The sequence below is a fragment of the Bos taurus genome, chromosome 1 (genome assembly GCF_002263795.3).
Source record: "Bos taurus isolate L1 Dominette 01449 registration number 42190680 breed Hereford chromosome 1, ARS-UCD2.0, whole genome shotgun sequence".
Classification (NCBI taxonomy): Eukaryota; Metazoa; Chordata; class Mammalia; order Artiodactyla; family Bovidae; genus Bos; species Bos taurus.
The window spans coordinates 93,572,374-93,591,310 of NC_037328.1; the positions used below are offsets into that span (position 1 = coordinate 93,572,374).

Sequence of the window (18,937 nt, forward strand, 5' to 3'; positions counted from 1 at the left end):
TTTTGGCCACATCATGAGCCATGTGGTATCTTAGTTACCTGACCAGGGATGGAACTCACACCCGCTACAGTGGAAGAACAGCATCTTAACCACTGAAGAAGTGGAAGTCCCAAGAATCAGGTATTTCTAATCCTGAATCTTCTAATGAGGAAGGTGAAGACATAGACCAGTCATGTGTCCAATCCCTAAGTGGACTGTTTCATGGGTCCTACTCAAGAAGAATAGGAAAATTGTGGGATTTTGAATAAGTTAAAGAAAAATTATACGAGCTAAAAGTAGTTGGGATATGGGGAAATGGTAGAAGGGGAGAAACTGGAGGGTTTCTTGAAAAAGTCTGAGCATTGATTAGGATAATTATTAACATTTTATTCAAAGGCTATCTGTACAAGCAGCCAGATTTTGGATGCCAAGCCAAGTGCAAACCTATCAGAAAAAAACCTGCACCAGAAGATCTGATCATTAGTTTTTATACTAGCTTGTCATTAAAATGACTTAAATATAAAAGTTGTATTTTAGACAAGCAAAATGTATCTGAAGTTTCAATATATACTGTGTAATGTTGTGAGACAAATGGCTCCATCTCTGATACAGCAACTGCAATACGTCCTTTCAGTTCAGTTCAGAGTTCTTGAAGGGCAGTGCAGTGATTTTCAAAGTAAATCAATAAAATTCCACACAATTTTAGGGTCTATTCTTGAAAAAGAAGTTAAACCCCCTGTGTAAATTCAGATCATTTCCCAACATAGTTTCCAAAATGAAATGATCAAATCAAAATGTCTTGAGTACCATGAAGAGAGATACCACCATTTTATACTTGAGTTTTAAAAAATAGAATATTTTATTACTTTGCAGGGAATCTATGAAATAAGAATCTCATTTACCTAAGTTTTATATACAAAATATGCAAACACTGAATAAGCAAAATAAGAAATATTCTTTAGGGGGCAGCTAACAAATGGAATAAACTCCAAAATGATATTGCAAACAGATTTAACTGTAATTTTATATTATTCAACTCTAACATGCAATAGAGAAAAATGCCAAGCTGCTGAAAGAAAACACATTCTTTTTAAAAAAATCACACAAACAACAACAACAAAAAATCATGCCAGCTTCCAAATATTCTGTTTCTATTTCTATTTTTTAGTTATTGGTTTCAGAAGCAAGTCTATGTTAGTAATCCTGCTTCTTCCTTCTCCCCTCCCCACATCATGGTGGGCCACACAATATACAGGAACATCTTACAGAGAGCATACACATGTGAATTCCTAATGCATTTCATGATGCCATGTTAAAAACTGGAAAACAGTTTTTCTGGAAGGTGAGGGAAAAAATATATATATATATATTAGCTTTTGCTAGGCTAAATGATAGCAATGGAATATTTTTTAATTAGGTGGTCAAAATGTCCTGAGAGGATTCTTATGTGCTTTTCTTAAGTTCTATGCTGTTTTCCTTGAAGAGCAGTTGCAAAAGAGAAGACGTTGGAGTCAGAAGTCTTGGCTCTAAAACATGGCTATGTTAATTATTGTGTTTGTGACTTTAAAACAATTACTTCATAGCTAGCTAGTTTTCTGTGATGCAGTATAGACAAAATATCACACCTCTCCTATCAGGATAAAATGCTGAGCAGAAAATAATTAAGTTTAAATTGTTTTACTGATTTACTAGGATGACTTTCTTGGTCAAAATAAATGTTGCTCTGTCTCAGTGTCAATTGTGTCTCTGAATCTTTGTACTTTGCATATCTGCCTTTCTCTGAAACTCAGAAGACCTCAAGATGGTTTGGGATTGGGACAGGTAATCGTAAGTAAGCCCTGCCTCTTAACAATGAGTTCCCTCTTTTGCTCACCACAACCCCTACATAGTTATGAAAACCTGCATAGCATAGAGATAAAGATAGGGCTATTCAAAACCATATTTAATTATAACAAAAGTAATAAAAAGGGATTCATGGGGAGAAATCCATGAGTTTTTAAAATCCATTTTTGTCTTCATTTGGCCAGCCTAGATCCAGAGATAATGACTTCTTTTCCTAGTTGGTTACCTATATTTGCATATAAGCAGGACAATGACATTAAGGTATACACACATCTACAATGTAACAGATGCACCCAGAACTATGGTCAGACTCTGAGAAGGACCATTCCCATCATTTGGGGGCTCTTCATTATTAAATAAATGAAGTAAAGCCAAAATAGAGTTAACAAAGCTTGGGCACATTTTAAAGTACATGTTTGAGAAATCAATGTTTTCAGCATTTAGTAAAAAAGAATACAATATAATTATGAGGTATTTCTTTATTTTCTCTGTCTTGACCATTATCTTTATTGATCTCTTTTTAATATTTCCAAAAAGCTTTGCCCTTTTATCTTCTGTGTTTTGGTGAGGTGAGAACATGAGGAGCGGAAGATCCGCCAGCTGCTCAAGAGTCATTGGCGGGAGACAATTCAAGGGAAGAGAAAAATCTGAACACATAATCTGTTATGAACTCAGTTGATTGCATATGCATCATTTTATTTCCATGCTTAGACATTTCATAGTTGCTTATATAGGTCTTTGAAATCCTTAAGAAAATTGTTGATTTTGTTAATTTAATTCAAGTAAAGGAATGGAAATAAAACATCAAATAAAAATAAGTATAATTTAGTCTCAGCTTAAGCAAATGTCTTCGGTTAATTTCTTCTGCTGATTTCTATAGGTAAAGGGTCAGACAGTAAATATATTAGGTTTTATAGGCCATATAATCTCTGTCACAATCACTCAACCCTGCCATTATGGCCTGAAAGTGACCATAAGACTATATAATAAAAGAATGGGCATGGTTATGCTCCAATAAAACTTTACTTATGGAAATTTAAATTTCATATAAATTTTATGTCATAAAGTTATACTTGCTTTGATTTTTCTCAATCGTTTAAAAATGGAGAAATCATACTGAGCTCAGTGGCTATGTAAATCAGGTGGTAGACCACATTTGGCCTACCAGGCAGAGTTTGCCAAGCCTGGTTTAATCTCACTGTTCTAGTTTAACTAAGAGCTGTACAGCAGTGACCTAGGGTCACTCATGTTCCCAACTGAAGAGTTTCATAGAGGTAACATCTTTCAGCCTTGTTCAAAATGTTCTTAGAAAAACTTAAACAAATGTAGTCTACTCATACAAGTCACAATTATTTTTTACCAATTTGCTTGAAAAATGTCAATGTGTTCATTTTAATCACAAAAATCATTAATGCGTACTCTAGACTCTGCATCAAGTTTGGTAAAATTTTGTTTTCTAAGATCATCCTTTAAGTTTTGAAGCTTATGTACCCCAGTACCTCAAAGCTTTTTGCTTCTACTAAAGTAAAGAAAGCCCACAGTTTCTTGGAGATTGAAATGGGAGTGATGGAGGGAAAGTAGAAGGACTGGAATTGGCTTCTTATTTATATTATTTTGCTAAAAGATTCAGAGATGTATATGTTTATCGTTCTTTCTCTAAACTGAATTAACACATAATATTTTCAAATAATTCTGTTATCTTTAGAAACAACTAATTTTTTACCCCCTGATCAAACTTGATTTTTTTATTGCTATTATCATTTTCTATGTTCTCTTTAAGTTCTACCTGAATCATCCACAGAACAATTTCATTTTTTCCTTTAAACTTCAGCTTGCTCAACATCTTTGGATCTCTTTGAAAATGTATTGATGCTGTGGCTGATAGTCTGTTTATGATAGTAACTATTTGTGGTCGGTGCCTTGTCAAGGAATGCACATCCCTGCTACTAAAAAATGACTCACAGTTCATACTGACAGCTTTACTTCATTATTGGATGAGTCCCTAGTTAACTGTTAAAAAAAAAAAAAAAGGAAACTAAAAAATAAACCACAACCACTGCACAGATGACAACAAAAACAAAACAAACCAATTAACCACATTATCTGGCTCCTCAGATCTACCAGCTAGTATATAAGGGAGGATATCCTAGGGAGGGATTGAGGGCAGGAGAAGAAGGCAACAGAGGATGAGATGGTTAGATAGCATCACCAGCTCAATGGACATGAATTTGAGCAAACTCTGCGAGACTGAAGGACAGGGAAGCCTGATGTGCTTCAGTCCATGGAGTCGCAGAGTCAGACACGATTGAGTGACTGAACAACAACAACAGTATACCCTAACAGCAGTGGTATGCTGGTTAATACTTAAGAACCACTTGTCTGAAAAAAGAGGCCTGATTTGTAGCTTTTGATGATTTCTATGATGTGAATATTCCCACCATGGCCCATTTTAAGTTCTCAGTGTAACATATTTGAGTCCAGATTTGGGGAGAGATGGATGCAATTGGCTTTTATAAACCAGTAAGAGCTAGCTTCAGCACATCACTGCCTGCTACTGTACTAAGAAAACTATAGTAATTTTCTCCCCATATCTAAAAGAGAAACTGTAAAGCATAACTCCTTCCTATATTTACTTAAGCAAAATGTAAAGTAAAAAATGTACAAAGAAATATAATTGCATAAATGTATAAATGTATAAAATGCATAAGTGTATGCATAAATTTATGCATAAATGCACAGCTATAAAAATAAAATCCTCTAAATGATTAAAATATGGAAAAATATTGGACTTAAAAAATACAGGCTAACTTACAAATAACGATCTTGATACTTTATATCTTTTAGTAAAATTTAAAATTGTTACATATAATAAGGGACATTTAGCAGAAAAATGATCATTTATGTCAGTAGAGGACTTCCCTACTCAGGTTCAGTGGTAAAGAATTTGCCTGCAATCTAGGAGATGCAAGTTCAGTCCCTGGATTAGGAAGATCTCTTGGAGAAGGAACTGTTAACCCACTCCAGTATTCTTGCATGGGAAATCTCATGGACCGAGGAGCTTGATGGCTGCAGTCCATGGGGCTGTAAAGAGTTGGACATGACTTGGTGACTAACCAATAACAACAAAATATCAGTAAAGCTAATTTTTAAGACAAAACCTTTCATTAGATATATTTTCTCTTTAATCTCAATATGCATAATTTCTCTTATGTGTGACTTTTAACTTCTTTTTTCCCAAATACTAACGTTTTACAGTACACCATGGCATTTACAATATGATTGATTGAAATGACTCGTGCAGCCTAAAAGGAGTGAGAACACCCTGCTATTTTATTGATATTGATTTGTAACATGAGTGATAGATGTTCACGGTATGGAGAGAAGAAATCTATGGCTTCCTTGTAGAACTGAATCCTTAAACTTTTTCCAGTTCAGTGAACAAGACTCTTGTTAAGATATTTATTGTTTGTCTTGCCTTTCACTAGTTAGAACAAAAACATTCTACTCATTTTACATTCAAATAAGGTTATCAGTATGACAGTATACATAACCTAGACATAATGAGATCAAAATGTAAATTCTCACTGGATTTAAGGGAGACACTCTAAAAGTAAAATCTCTTTATAAGGATGAACCAGGCCTATTGGTGACTGAGACTATATTTAGACAATATTTAGTAGCTTAACAATTCATCCAATCTTGGATCTTCATATTTATATCTTAATTTCTAGGTTCTACAGAGCCACAGCGGGCCTCAGCTAGTGTGTTTATTTAATGATTATATTAGTAGGAATTGAAAAGAATAGCAATGATATGGAAAAGTACTCTTTGAGGGAAAATACTAAATCTCACACTCTGAATTTAACACAGTAGTTATTTAGGAAAATAGTAGGTTCTTAAAGATTTTATTACAAGGCATCAAGGTGCTACATGGGTGATGATCTCTATTCGGATTGCCAGAAGTGGAAAGAGTGGGGCTGAATCTTGGGGAATCTTACTATGAGGCAAAACAAAAAAGTCCAGAAAGATCATAAGAGTTTAAAAATATGTAAAACAGAAAAGTAAAAAATCATGGGTTCAATAGAATAGAGATTTTCAAAAAGTAGCTAGATGGAAAAGGGAAGTAAGGTACTTTCTTGTGAGTAACAGAACATTATTTCTAATAAATAAGATCCTCAGGGACTCTGGAAACAACATTTGGTAAGACATAGGAATAGTTTATGGCAAAAATTTGACAGGCTGTATTTCCTAGTAGGACCAAAGCAGGCTGGGAACACCAGATGACAGTCCAGTTCAAGGAAAGGTAAAAGGGTGTGTGACAAGGAATGAAGTATTTATTTGAGTGAAATGAGAATTGAAGTCAAGTTCTCTAGCTGAGGAAGATTATGATTAAGTGAGAAAAGGTGGGAGTGATGCTAGATAAGAATGCTAGATTGAAAGAACTGGAGACTTCAGGGCTGAGAAGCAACTTATAATGATATACACCAATGTCCATTCGGTGAATGGGAACTACACTCTGAGGTTGGAATGGAAACAAGAATGGAAAGCAGAGGTAATGTCAGAGAATTACCAATAGCGCATATTCCAGCTTTGATCCACATGCCAACTAAGGTCCTAAATACTAGTGAAATAAAATGCCTTCCAAGGGCATGGGGAATTCACAAAAGCCACCTCCAAAATTTGTTACACTGGAGACGCAAACCTATCTAGTCCTTTCAGATACTTTACAACAGGGTATACAGAAGACTTGATTTAAAGGAGATATCTTGTTTTCCAGAACCAAAGATACTTTAAGGCTACCACCATCAGCTTTTCTAGTTCTCAGACAAACCAGCCTGACAGTAATTATTGGGTTCTGTTCTGTGTATGTGGGCAGAATAATGCTCCCCAAAGATGACTATGCCCTAATCCTAAGAACATGTGAATACACTGCCTTCCATGGCAAAAGGAACTTTGCAGATGTGATATGCAGACAGACCTAATCTAAAATCAGTAGCTCATAATGAATCCAGCCCCGCCACTGCAAGAAATTGAAATCTGCGAACAACCTGAGAAAACAAGGAATTAGATCTTACCATAGAGCCTGCAATTACAAACACAGTCCTGCTGACACCTGATTTTAGCCCAGGGAAACTTGTGTCTGACTTTCTAATTTCTTGATTATAAGATAAAAAGTGTATGCTGTCTTAAGCCACTGAGTCTGTGGCAATTTGTATGGCAGCAATGACAGGGAGGCCTGGCATGCTGTGGTTCATGGGGTCGCAAAGAGTCAGACACGACTGAGCGACTGAACGGAACTGAATGAAAAGCTAATACATTGTGTGACTTTGAAATTTTTATAGAGTGTATCTTTAATGAACATCAAAGAAGAATGAGAGTCAATTTAAAGAATCTTTTAGGACAATGAATGACTTGGAGATTCCTTCCCTAACCCCAGGTGGTTGGAAAAGTTGCCAGCTATCAAGGACTATTCCATTCTTATAAACTTCAGCCTCTGAGATGAATTGTGTCTAGCGACGAACTTGCATGCTTTCCTTTTACCTCTTGGTAAGCCCCATGCTCCACAAGTTCCCCAGGCTTTTGCCCAGTTTCCTGTAGAATGGTGTGCTGGATGTAGGCAACCGGTGGGACCAGACTAACTATATAATGATAATCATCTTACTATTGCATTATTATTACTGCAAACCCTGTGATAGTGATATAATGGAACTCGATACCAAATCCATTGTGTCATAAGAGAGAAAGCAACCGGTTTGGGAATGGTAGGAAAGAGGACATGGAGGTGCTTCATGGGATTTTAAACAGTGAATAGGAATTTGAAAGTTGGATACATTGACAGGACGTTTCACGCAGGAGTAAGGGTACAAGTAAGGGCATGAAAAGGGGAAATGACTTTGGTTCCTTTTCATTCAAACCCTGCAGGAACAAGGATAAAGCATGGAAGCAGCAGGAGGCCAAGGATGTTGTTGGATAAATATTCAGAGCTCATATCATGAAAGACCTTCTATGACATGAGAAGGAGTTTGGGATTTATAAACAATAGGCAAGCTACTACAGAATTTTAAGCAGAGGAAAACAAACTCATATTTATGCTTCTGGGGCAACATGAAGGACAAACAGAGCTGGTTTAATCAAGAGTAAAGAAACACGTTAGGAGCCCATACAATAATGCTTACACCAAAAAAGATCAAGGACTAAGGTAAAGTGATAAACAAAAGGTGAGGATCTGAAAATACTTAGAATTTGCAGGATTTGGTAACCTTTCATGAGGATGAGTGAGGAAAGAGTCCAAGGTCATCATTAATCATCATGGTCACCATCAAAATTAATTTCTGCTGGTGCTTATATAGGTCTGCCTCTATGCTAAGCTGCTGCTGCTAAGTCTCTTTAGTCGTGTCTGACTGTGCGCGACTAGCACAATAAAACTGAGTATGGTATGACTGTTACATCCATTTTGGAGATGGAAAAACTGAGATTTAAAGAGTCACACTGTTAGTTTGAGAGCCAAATTCCAGATCATGACAATTGACCTCAGAACCCATATGCTTTATAGCTGTTAACCACCATGTCATTGCCCATAAGGCTTATACCCAAGTTACTGGCTTGGAAGACTAGGTGGATGGGGGTATCTCTAATGAGAAAAGTCAGAACAGACAGATAACAGCTTGAGTTGGAAATACATTCCATTTAGGACATGTGACTTTGAGGTGCTGGGAGACATCTAGGTGAAGAACCAAAGGACTCGGATTTTGGGGTCTGATTTCTCAGAGAGTTGTGGATGGGAGATAACTGTTTTTGTTCTGAATCTCAGTCTGGGTTAATCATTAATGTAACTAACAGGTATACAAGAGGCAGGGGACAAGGAATTACACAGCTGCAATATAGATTCGAAAGCTACTGGAGGTGATGGAATTCCAGTTGATCTATTTCAAATCCTGAAAGATGATGCTGTGAAAGTGTGGCACTCAATATGCCAGCAAATTGGGAAAACTCAGCAGTGGCCACAGGACTGCTAAGGTCAGTTTTCATTCCAATCCCAAAGAAAGGCAATGCCAAAGAATGCTCAAACTACTGCACAATTGCACTCATCTCACACACTAATAAAGTAATGCTCAAAATTCTCCAAGCCAGAGTTCAGTAGTATGTGAACCATGAACTTCCAGATATTCAAGCTGGTTTTAGAAAAGGCAGAGGAACCAGAGATCAAATTGCCAACATCTGCTGGATCATGAAAAAAGCAGGAGAGTTCCAGAAAAACAACTATTTCTGCTTTATTGACTACGCCAAAGCCTTTGACAGTGTGGATCACAATAAACTGTGGAAAATTCTGAAAGAGATGGGAATACCAGACCACCTGATCTGCCTCTTGAGAAATTTGTATGCAGGTCAGGAAGCAACTGTTAGAACTGGACATGGAACAACAGACTGGTTCCAAATAGGAAAAGGAGTATGTCAAGGTTGTATATTGTCACCCTGTTTATTTAACTTATATGCAGAGTACATTATGAGAAACGCTGGGCTGGAAGAAGCACAAGCTGGAATCAAGATTGCAGGGAGAAATCTCAATAACCTCAGATATACAGATGACACCACCCTTATGAAAGAAAGTCAAGAGGAACTAAAAAGCCTCTTGATGAAAGTGAAAGAGGAGAGTGAAAAAGTTGGCTTAAAGCTCAACATTCAGAAAATGAAGATCATGGCATCTGGTCCCATCACTTCATGGCAAATAGATAGGGAAACAGTGGAAACAGTGTCAGACATTATTTTGGGGGGCACCAAAATCACTGCAGATGGTGATGGCAGCCATGAAATTAAAAGACACTCCTTGGAAGGAAAGTTATGACCAACCTAGATAGGATATTGAAAAGAAGAGATATTACCTTGACAACTAAGGTCCATCTAGTCAAGGCTATGGTTTTTCCAGTGGTCATGTATGGATGTGAGAGTTGGACTATGAAGAAAGCTGAGCGTCGAAGAATTGATGCTTTTGAAGTGTGGTATTGGAGAAGACTCTTCAGAGTCCCTTGGACTGCAAGGAGATCCAACCAGTCCATCCTAAAGGAGATCAGTCCTGGGTGTTAATTGGGAGGACTGATGCTGAAGCTGAAACTCCAATACTTTGGCCACCTCATGAGAAGAGTTGACTCATTGGAAAAGACCCTGATGTAAGGAGGGATTGGGGGCAGGAGGAGAAGGGGACGACAGAGGATGAGATGGCTGGATGGCATCACCGACTTGATGGACATGAGTTTGAGTGAACTCCAGGAGTTGGTGATGGACAGGGAGGCCTGGTGTGCTGTGATTCACGGGGTCGCAAAGAGTCGGACACGACTGAGTGACTGAACTAAACTGAACTGACTTAATACAGATTCAGTTCAGATATTTAAAAAAGGCGGGGGGTGGGGGGGGGGGATTCCCCAAATTTACAAGGCAGTACAACATCGCCATCTACTGTTAAGGCTGTCAAGAACAATATTTCTTCTGAGGCAGCTTAAGAGCTCCCTGCCTGTTACGGCAGTGACTCTTTTGGCAGTCTTCACTACCCTCCCCCTCTAGCTGCTGCAGTCACCATACTGAGTCACCTCACATTTCCCTGCCCCATGGTTCCTGAACCATAACTGGGATACAGACCTGGGCAGGAACCCCACAATAGTATAGCAATGTGGAAATCATAGGAAGTGTTCCAATCAATAGATGCTATTACTTCTCATTTCTTAACTGTCATTTTCTTTTTTTGCTTTGTCTTTTCCAAGTTCTGAATACAGTGCTGACAGTGGGAAGTTATACACTTTTTGAAACTCATTTTTCTCATCTATAAACTGGGGCTACAATTAGTTACTTAACAGTGCTCTTCTGAAGGTAGAAAGAAAATGATGTATACCAAACATGTACAGGAAAATTCTAATACTGTTTTGTTCCTCTCAACCTTCATTTGGCCAACCCACATTTAGAAAGAATGCATAATATCTGAAAACAGAAGCTGCATAAAATGAAAACATAGATGGCAGGAACTGTTGGATACCATGTTATAGAAACTTATAAAGCAGCCTGTATTCACAGGTCCAAGCAATGAAACAATGGTAACTAAAAATGAAAATACATAAAAATAAGGCAATTGCAAAGAAATATATTTAAATATGTGTATAAAACTCTGTTGTAAAATATATTTAAAGTAGTGTTAATCGCTCAGTCGTGTCTGACTCTTTGTGAACCCCTGGACTGTAGCTCGCTAGGTTCCTCTGTCCGTGGGATTTTTCAGGCAAGAATACTGGAGTGGGTTGCCATTTCCTCCTCCAGAGGATATTCCCAACCCAGGGATCATACCTGAATCTCCTGCATTCCATGCAGATTCTTTACCATCTGAGCCACCAGGAAAACCCCTATTTAAAATAAGTAAATACTGATAAAGTGAAAATAAATGATATCTCTCACATTTCCGTGATTAAAAAAAAAAAAACAAACAAACTATTTCTTCTATGTGATTCAGTAGAACACTTATACAGGTGACTTACTTCCCCATGAAGCCTGCTTCCAAAACATAATTGCTATGACCTTGGACGTAGAATATTCTGCTATTTAGTGCACTTTCCTGCATATTCATTCATCAAGTATTTATTACTCACTGCTAGGTGTGAGGCAGTGTGCTAGAAGCAATTTGGTCTTTTCTGCATGATGGGCATTATTGTGACTTGATTAGGACAGAGCTGGAGGGTTTATTTAGGGATAGTATAATTAGATTTCAGTGGAACACTGGGTATTGGAAAGGACCAACCTTTCTAAATTTGAATATGTTGGATTTCAGAAGAGTCCCCAGGATCCCTCAGTGGGGGCCACTCACAGTCACTGTCCTGGTAAATTTTGGGATTGTGCTAGGGAGCTTGGAAAATGGCCCTGAACATTGGCCAGGAGTAAATCATTCCTGCTGTTAAACATTTGTGGATTTTTCAGCTAGAAAAAAATTGGATTTGGGAATTTTGTTGGAAAAGATAAAGTCAAACTAGGCATTAGCAGAAGAGGGATGTACTGGGCAAAGATATCATGTACAGAAAAAAGAGAAATTATTTTAGGGCTGTGCTTTGACCAAATGCAATATTCTGCAGGGATTTGAAAGGCTTTTTCTCTATAAATATTTTAAATGATTTTTCAGATTATTCAGATAACTTGAACATCCAACAAAATACCACATCAGGTTAAAGAGAATCTTGGGAGATATTATTAGCCTACAATGCTCCAAACTGGGAAACGAGAGATCAACAAATGCATTTGCTACTTTTGGTTATTTAGGCCATTGCATCTGATCAACAGCTCAAAGAACACATAGTGTACAATATTACTACTGTGTCCATAAAGCTTACAGTGCTTTACTGACATCACCTATCAACTTTTCAAGCATCTATGTGTTATGTGGAACAAGTGGTCCTGTATCACCCTGTTTTTTCACAGAACTAGACTTGGAGGTGAGGCTCCGGTAGGAGAATAGGTCCTGAGCAGGAGAAATAAACAGAAAAGAGGCCATGCCTGCCTATCTCCACTCTTCTCTTCTTCAGTCTATACATTATCCACTTCAAAATAAATACTCAATGATGAAGGATTCAATATTTAATTTCCTTATAATTTTTTCCCAAGGTTATTTAATTCAACTCTCATTACAGGTGCAACCAATTCCTTTTCTATCTGTAGCTGAAAATTGCTGTAGCACACAGAATCTGACCATATTTTAATGAAGTCTTTTATTTGTGCAGGGGTTCCTACTGCCATGTGAAGGAGCTCTCAGATTTTCCATTAGAGGCCACATTTTGGATGGGTTTATAACTTGAAAGTAAACCTTTTCGTCAGGTTGAAATAGGGCAAAAAAGGTTTTAGCCTTAAGAGTACTTTGTTATTTCATAGTAATAAATCAATTTTCTTTCAAGATCAGAGTGCAATAACAATTTTCCTCCAATGCTATCTCTGTGTATTTCTTCAGGTTTATATAGATGACCACCTTTCACACATTTATATCTCCAGAAAGCATTTGTCTGGGGTCAGGGAGAAGGGTTCAAGAGTAAGACAGTTGAACATTTTGTGCACGATGCTAATGCAATATCCATAAACGTCAGTGAGATTTTGCACTGAGGAGCATCTCACATCTCTGTATCCAAGGCACAGGCTCCATCTCTGATCCAGGCAGCCTTTTCACAATGCATTCTGTTGATCACTCAAGAAACAGACAAGCATGTGTGGGTGGTTCTGAACAAACCTCTCACCATTCTCTGAAAATCTAAAGGCTAGGTCCTAGGAATGAGGGTCAGTTTTGGGGTCTGAACACATGAAAGACAGTTTCCTGTGTGAATGGTAATACTATCACTTTTAAAAGGGAATTTCCTCTCACAGTCCAGGTTAACACAGAATGCTAAAGGGGACAGCTTGGTTGCAGATTTCTACTCTATACACGTTATAGCTAAGTGGAGTAACTGAAAATGATTACTTCGTCACCAGAAAAATGATACTGAGCCCAAATAAACTCATACAATTTTACTTAAACACATACAGACACATGCTCATGCACACATACACAAAAACAATGAACATTTTATTTTTGGCAAAATCTCCTGATTTCTGCAATTCAACACGCTCTTTCTTATCTCTATGAGACTGAAGAATTCAAATTTTTTTTTTTGAATCATTCAGAATTGGAGTTAGTGATGGTGCTTTTCAAAGTGTAAATTTATACACCATATCTCTTTCAAAGGGTGTGTATTTTGTTGGATGCTTCTGAATTAAACAGCTTTCTCAACCAGTACAACTAGTCCTTATTACTGCTACTGGCAGCCAAACAACTATCATGGCTGTTGCCAGACCTTATGTTTGCTGGGGTCTTTTATTCCTTTTCATGTTTCACTGTCTTTCAGTCTCAACCATCTTAGCTACCTTTTTTAAACATAAAATTGGCAGGATTTAAAACATCATTTAACAACAACAAAAAAAATCTTTTTACTTCTTGACAACCCAGAGAAATGGATCCTTCTAAACAGAAACAGATTGCTTGAAAAATTGGCATGTCACAACTAAATGGTCATGCCATCAAGCTTTATAATAAAACGTATTAAATTAACCCTTTGGATTACTACTCTGGCTCTGTTTTGCTTTCTTTGTCGCAGTCTCCAGTAAAGCAGTGGCAGGTAGCTGGCTAGAGACTGCAGTTATATAGAAAAAAGGACAGAGAAGCAAGATGGCCTCAAAGATGGGTAACTCACCTGTCAGCAATTCACAAGCCTCCCCTCAATAACCATCTTGTCATGCTGCCTATAGTCAAAGCTCCTTTTGCTTATATGCAGCTCTGAAAATCATGCTTATTATTGCCATGATCTCAGAAAGGCAAATTATTATTATTATTCATCCCCATGTCCTACTTTCACACTGAACAATTATGACTTCAGATGAGAAATAATAGTTTTATATCAAAATGCTCAGACATTTATGGAAATACATAGCTGTCATTCTGCACAAAATTAGAAGCCTTCAATTTTAGTTTCAAAATGATTCTACATGCAAATAGTGAATACAAACAAAATATTTCTATAGCTGTTGTGAAATGTAGTATTCTGCCCTAATCAGAGGAAGTTTCCAGCCAGAGCAGTTGATTAACAACTAACTCATGACAACCCTGTCTTTGTGCATGTCTTGTAAGTGATTTGCTGTCAATAATCCATGCACAAATGACAAATGAGGTATTGAAAGGAGGGCTGACTTCTGAGTCTTGGTTTTAATTGGGACATTGCAGAGTTGAAATACTCCTCAAAATCACAATGCCCTCTTCAATACCTGAAAACAAAAACCATGTAGTAATATAATGTAGAGAAAAACACACTTCATAAAAACTTTCTGCTATCTACTATTTTAGAAGTTCTGAGGAATCATATTCATAAAATTTCGTAGTATAATATACATTCACTATATATTTAAAAGATTAGCCTATATTGAAATGAGCATAACACAAAAATATGTTCAACACTATTTAGTTTATCTGTGATATTAAGAAGCACTTCAGTATCTTATTTTGCTTTAGGATAGCTATTATTAAATCAATTATTATCAGACTGGGAGGTTCAGATATGCTGATAATTGAGAGTCCTGGGAATAGAATAAAGAGGGTATTGTGAATCACAAAGATTTTATTCCCTGCCTCGTGTATGCAGATCACATACACCAACATGTTCCACTGTCACTGGCAATAAATATTTTCTGCTGATGCTAAATATCTGCATTACCTTAAGGAATGAGATATACTTAGAATATCAGTTAAAAAATCACTTAGAAAGTTCTAACTAAAGTTTATAAATTACTTCATTGAAAAGAATGCATATTTTGGTGATGACAGTAGTGGTCAAAGTGTTTTTGTAATGTTATTTTTGTTTTGAATCTTCAGAGTGACATTTTTATAAAAGCAGATTAATAATTAAAAAATAGTTATTAAAATAAGATAAAATGGGAAAATCTACTTTGGAGCTGGTTATCTTTAGAAATAAAAAAAAAATATGTTTCCCTAGTATATTTTGAAAATGATTGTGCTTTAAATCTAGCCATGGAAAATTAGAATTAAAATTGTCCTCAGTAGCAACATAAAGTATTGGATAGAGCACTGAACAGGAGTTGAGAGATATGGGTTTTCTGTCAGAACATTGCCTCTAATTAGCTACAGTCCTTCAGTAAGTCACTTAAAGCTTTCAAAATTTTAGTGAGGTGGAGAATGGTAACTAGGTGACAATTTTCATGACTTGTTCCAGCTCTAAATATACAATATTTGATATTTTAGACAAAATTTACCAAATAATTTTATCATGATTACTAAACATGTTAAGTCCACATTTTGACTGGATTCTGACTTTACAGTCAGCATTTAGCTCCAGTGGTGAAAGAAGATAAGGAAACAAAATTGAGAAAATATGTATGAGATGTGAATTTTGAACTCTTTAGGCTTCCAAAGCTACTGTGATCTAAGAAATGAAACTAGAGTCCCCCCAATTAAAGTTTCTTAAATGTGATCAAGTCCTGAGAATCAGAAAAGTATATATTCCCACTCTTGGATGGTGTCTTCAATCTTTCCAAGACAATATTGTTTAAAGATTATGAAGAAATGCATTTTGCCCGAAATGAGATGAAGAATCTATGCCTTAAGAAATAAATGGTAATGATGAATTTTGACTATTCAACTTTTGATAAACACACTGGATGGCTAATACCTCAAGACTTATTCTGGTGACAAAGAAGTGTAAAAACATTTTGTCTCTGAAAAACTGTGAAATCTAATCAGATAAGAGAGCCATATTTTTAAAAATACATTTTCCCTTGAATTCTTCTATGTTTAGTCTATTTTGCAGAATGAAGAGAATCATAAATATGGCATGATTGCAAAAGCATGCAGGGGGTTGACGGGTATTTTTATTAGTTTGAATTGTCTCTGGTCATGCACATATTACTTCACTTACTGTGAAGGCAGGACACGACTTTTTATCCAGGAATTTTCTGAGTTGAGACACCAAGTCTATATTTATATAGCTGAAGAATTTTGTCTGTCATTTTGATCCTTAGACTCATCCATATTTTAGATTTTACTGGTAAAATGAATTATTAAAATTATTTTTGCTTCTAAAATATTTTTGCTCTATGTACAGTTTATGGAGGCTTCCCTGGTGGCTCAGATGGTAAAGACTCTGCCTTTAGCAGGAGACTCAGGTTTGATCCCTGGGTTGGGAAGATCCCCTGGAGAAAGGAATGGCTGTTTATAATTTATGTGCTATGGAAATCTTGAGAACCAGAGGGTTGTCTGCACTTGCCTCCTGTTGAATACTCTTTGTCCTCATGAAAGTGAAGGTAAACACGAAAGTGAAGATCACTCAATCATGTCTGACTCTTTGCGACCTCGTGGACTATACAGTCCATGGAATTTCCCAAACCAGGATACTGGAGTGGGTAGCCTTGCCCTTCTCCAGGGAAATCTTCCCAAGCCAGTGATTGAACTCAAGGCTCCCATACTGCAGACAGATTCTTTACCAACTGAGCTATCAGTGAAGCTCCTTTGTCCTCATAAGTAAAGACAAATAATAATTGGTAAAACTGATGAAACTATTAAAAATGTAGAATACACATTAGGGTATATCTGGTACTAAGATGCAAATTTTTAAAATTGTATACTTAGCTGTTGTTTTTGTAGTTAAAGAGTAATATTCAAATAAGAGTAAATTTGAGCAGTAGAAGAAGGGAGTAAAAAATTACTCATGGTGTCTCCATAATGTACATAATTTCACAGTTTAGAGATATTTACTTTCATTTTATTTTTAAGTGTCCTTCTTTTACATAGATATAATAATTCTGTTTTTATCATTTTATATGCTGATATTTCATTTTGCATTATATAATAAACAAGAGGCCATGATCTTACAGGGTTTAGTGACCATTATTTGTAATGGCTGCATAGGAGCCTATGTGGATGTACCATAACTTACCTGAATAATTCACTATTGATGGCTTCTAGTGAAAGTGAAAGCGTTAGTCACTCAGTCGTGTCCAACTCTTTATGACCTCATGGACTGTACCCTGCCAGGTTCCTCTGTCCATGGAATTCTCTAGGCAAGAATACTGGAGTGGATGCCATTCCCTTCTCCAGTTGACCTTCCAGACCTAGGGATCCAACCTGGGTCTCCTACATTGCTGGCAGATTCTTTACTGTCTGAGCTATGGCCTCTAGGTGATATTAAATACTTCTGTCTTAAGTAACATTGGAAAAAAAAAATCCATACAGTATATTTTTTTCATATTTTGGATTCTTTTCTATTAATGCATTCTTTGAAAGGAAATAATAATAAGTAAGGTTATTATGTATATGATTTCTGGTACAAATTTCCAATTACTCTCTAAAAAATGTTTTACCAATAACAGTATACCATTTACTATATGATATTATTATTATTATTATTTAACAGTTACTGATTTGGGGACTGGAAATAGATCTTTAATGTTATTTCAATGTACAGGTCTTTAAATATAGAAGGGTTGAATTTTTCTTATAGATTAATTAATTACATTTTTAGTAGTGATTATATAATGTCTTTGTCCATTTATCTTCTGAAATTTAATATATTTCAATATCTGAATGCTTTGGTAATGAAGATATGTATTTTTTAATATTTGCTAAAAGTTATATCTCAAAAAATTAAATTTTTCTCTGCAGTTTATTTCTTCCCTGTGTTTTCTCTGTTTCCTGAGTTTTGATTTTTAACATTTTAAAAATATTCAAGTGTTTAACTGAATATTTAGTGAATTGACAATGGGTGACATACATTTTATTTCCTTTAGATAATTATCCCTTAATCACTTATTAAATGACCTTCTTTTTATTAATGATTTAAAATTCCTATTTATCATGTATTTAATATGATACATATATCAGATTCTTACATGTAACAGGATCTATTTCTAGGCTGACCATATAGCATTTATCATGTTAAATATTTTAGCTTTGCAATATACCTTAAAATATTTCCTTTACTTTCAAACTATAATATAGCAGTGAAAATAAATGCATTCTTTCACTTCTCAATCACATACTATACTTAATACAAATACTTTTACTCTCCTTTAAATAAAGTGCTTCAAATGAGCTGGATAGATATATTTATGAAAAAATAACAGAACACAGGATATGAATATTGTTCTACATTGTGTGGGGAGTTGATTTTAGAAACCAGTTTTAAGAATAAAATTGAGGTCGGGGAAAAGGCATAACATAATTTCACAGTAAAACATTAATATTTGCTAGATTCCATAGGGCTGATCTTCAGATTCCATGAACACTGTGACAGTTCAGCTGACTTTTATTGCACTGATAGATTATATATGTGTTGATCTGATTTTAATTTATATGAGATAAAAATAAGTGTACAGATAGAATGTAGGGTCTTATGTATGTATGTATGTATGTATATATATATATCCTGCATATATATATATATATATATATATATATATATATATATATATATGCAGGAAACTTCCTTTCAGTTTCCTCCGTGTATTATGGGTATATGTGGGTATAAAAATTTCAGCTCATGGCAAAGTTAGTCATTCCTTATTAAGT

At 35.9% G+C, this 18,937-nt stretch overlaps 1 protein-coding gene and 1 long non-coding RNA gene across 9 annotated transcripts in view; both read right to left on the reverse strand.

Moving 5' to 3' along the window:
* The window catches only part of LOC132345688 (uncharacterized), a 92,098-nt gene extending 73,349 nt beyond the window's left edge, over positions 1–18,749 (reverse strand). For both annotated transcript variants that reach the window (XR_009495153.1, XR_009495152.1), the window contains exon 1: positions 11,146–18,749. This is a non-coding gene — a long non-coding RNA (uncharacterized lncRNA). The remainder of the gene's footprint in view (positions 1–11,145) is intronic.
* The window catches only part of NLGN1 (neuroligin 1), a 957,229-nt gene that overhangs the window by 427,011 nt on the left and 511,281 nt on the right, over positions 1–18,937 (reverse strand). The window lies entirely within an intron of this gene.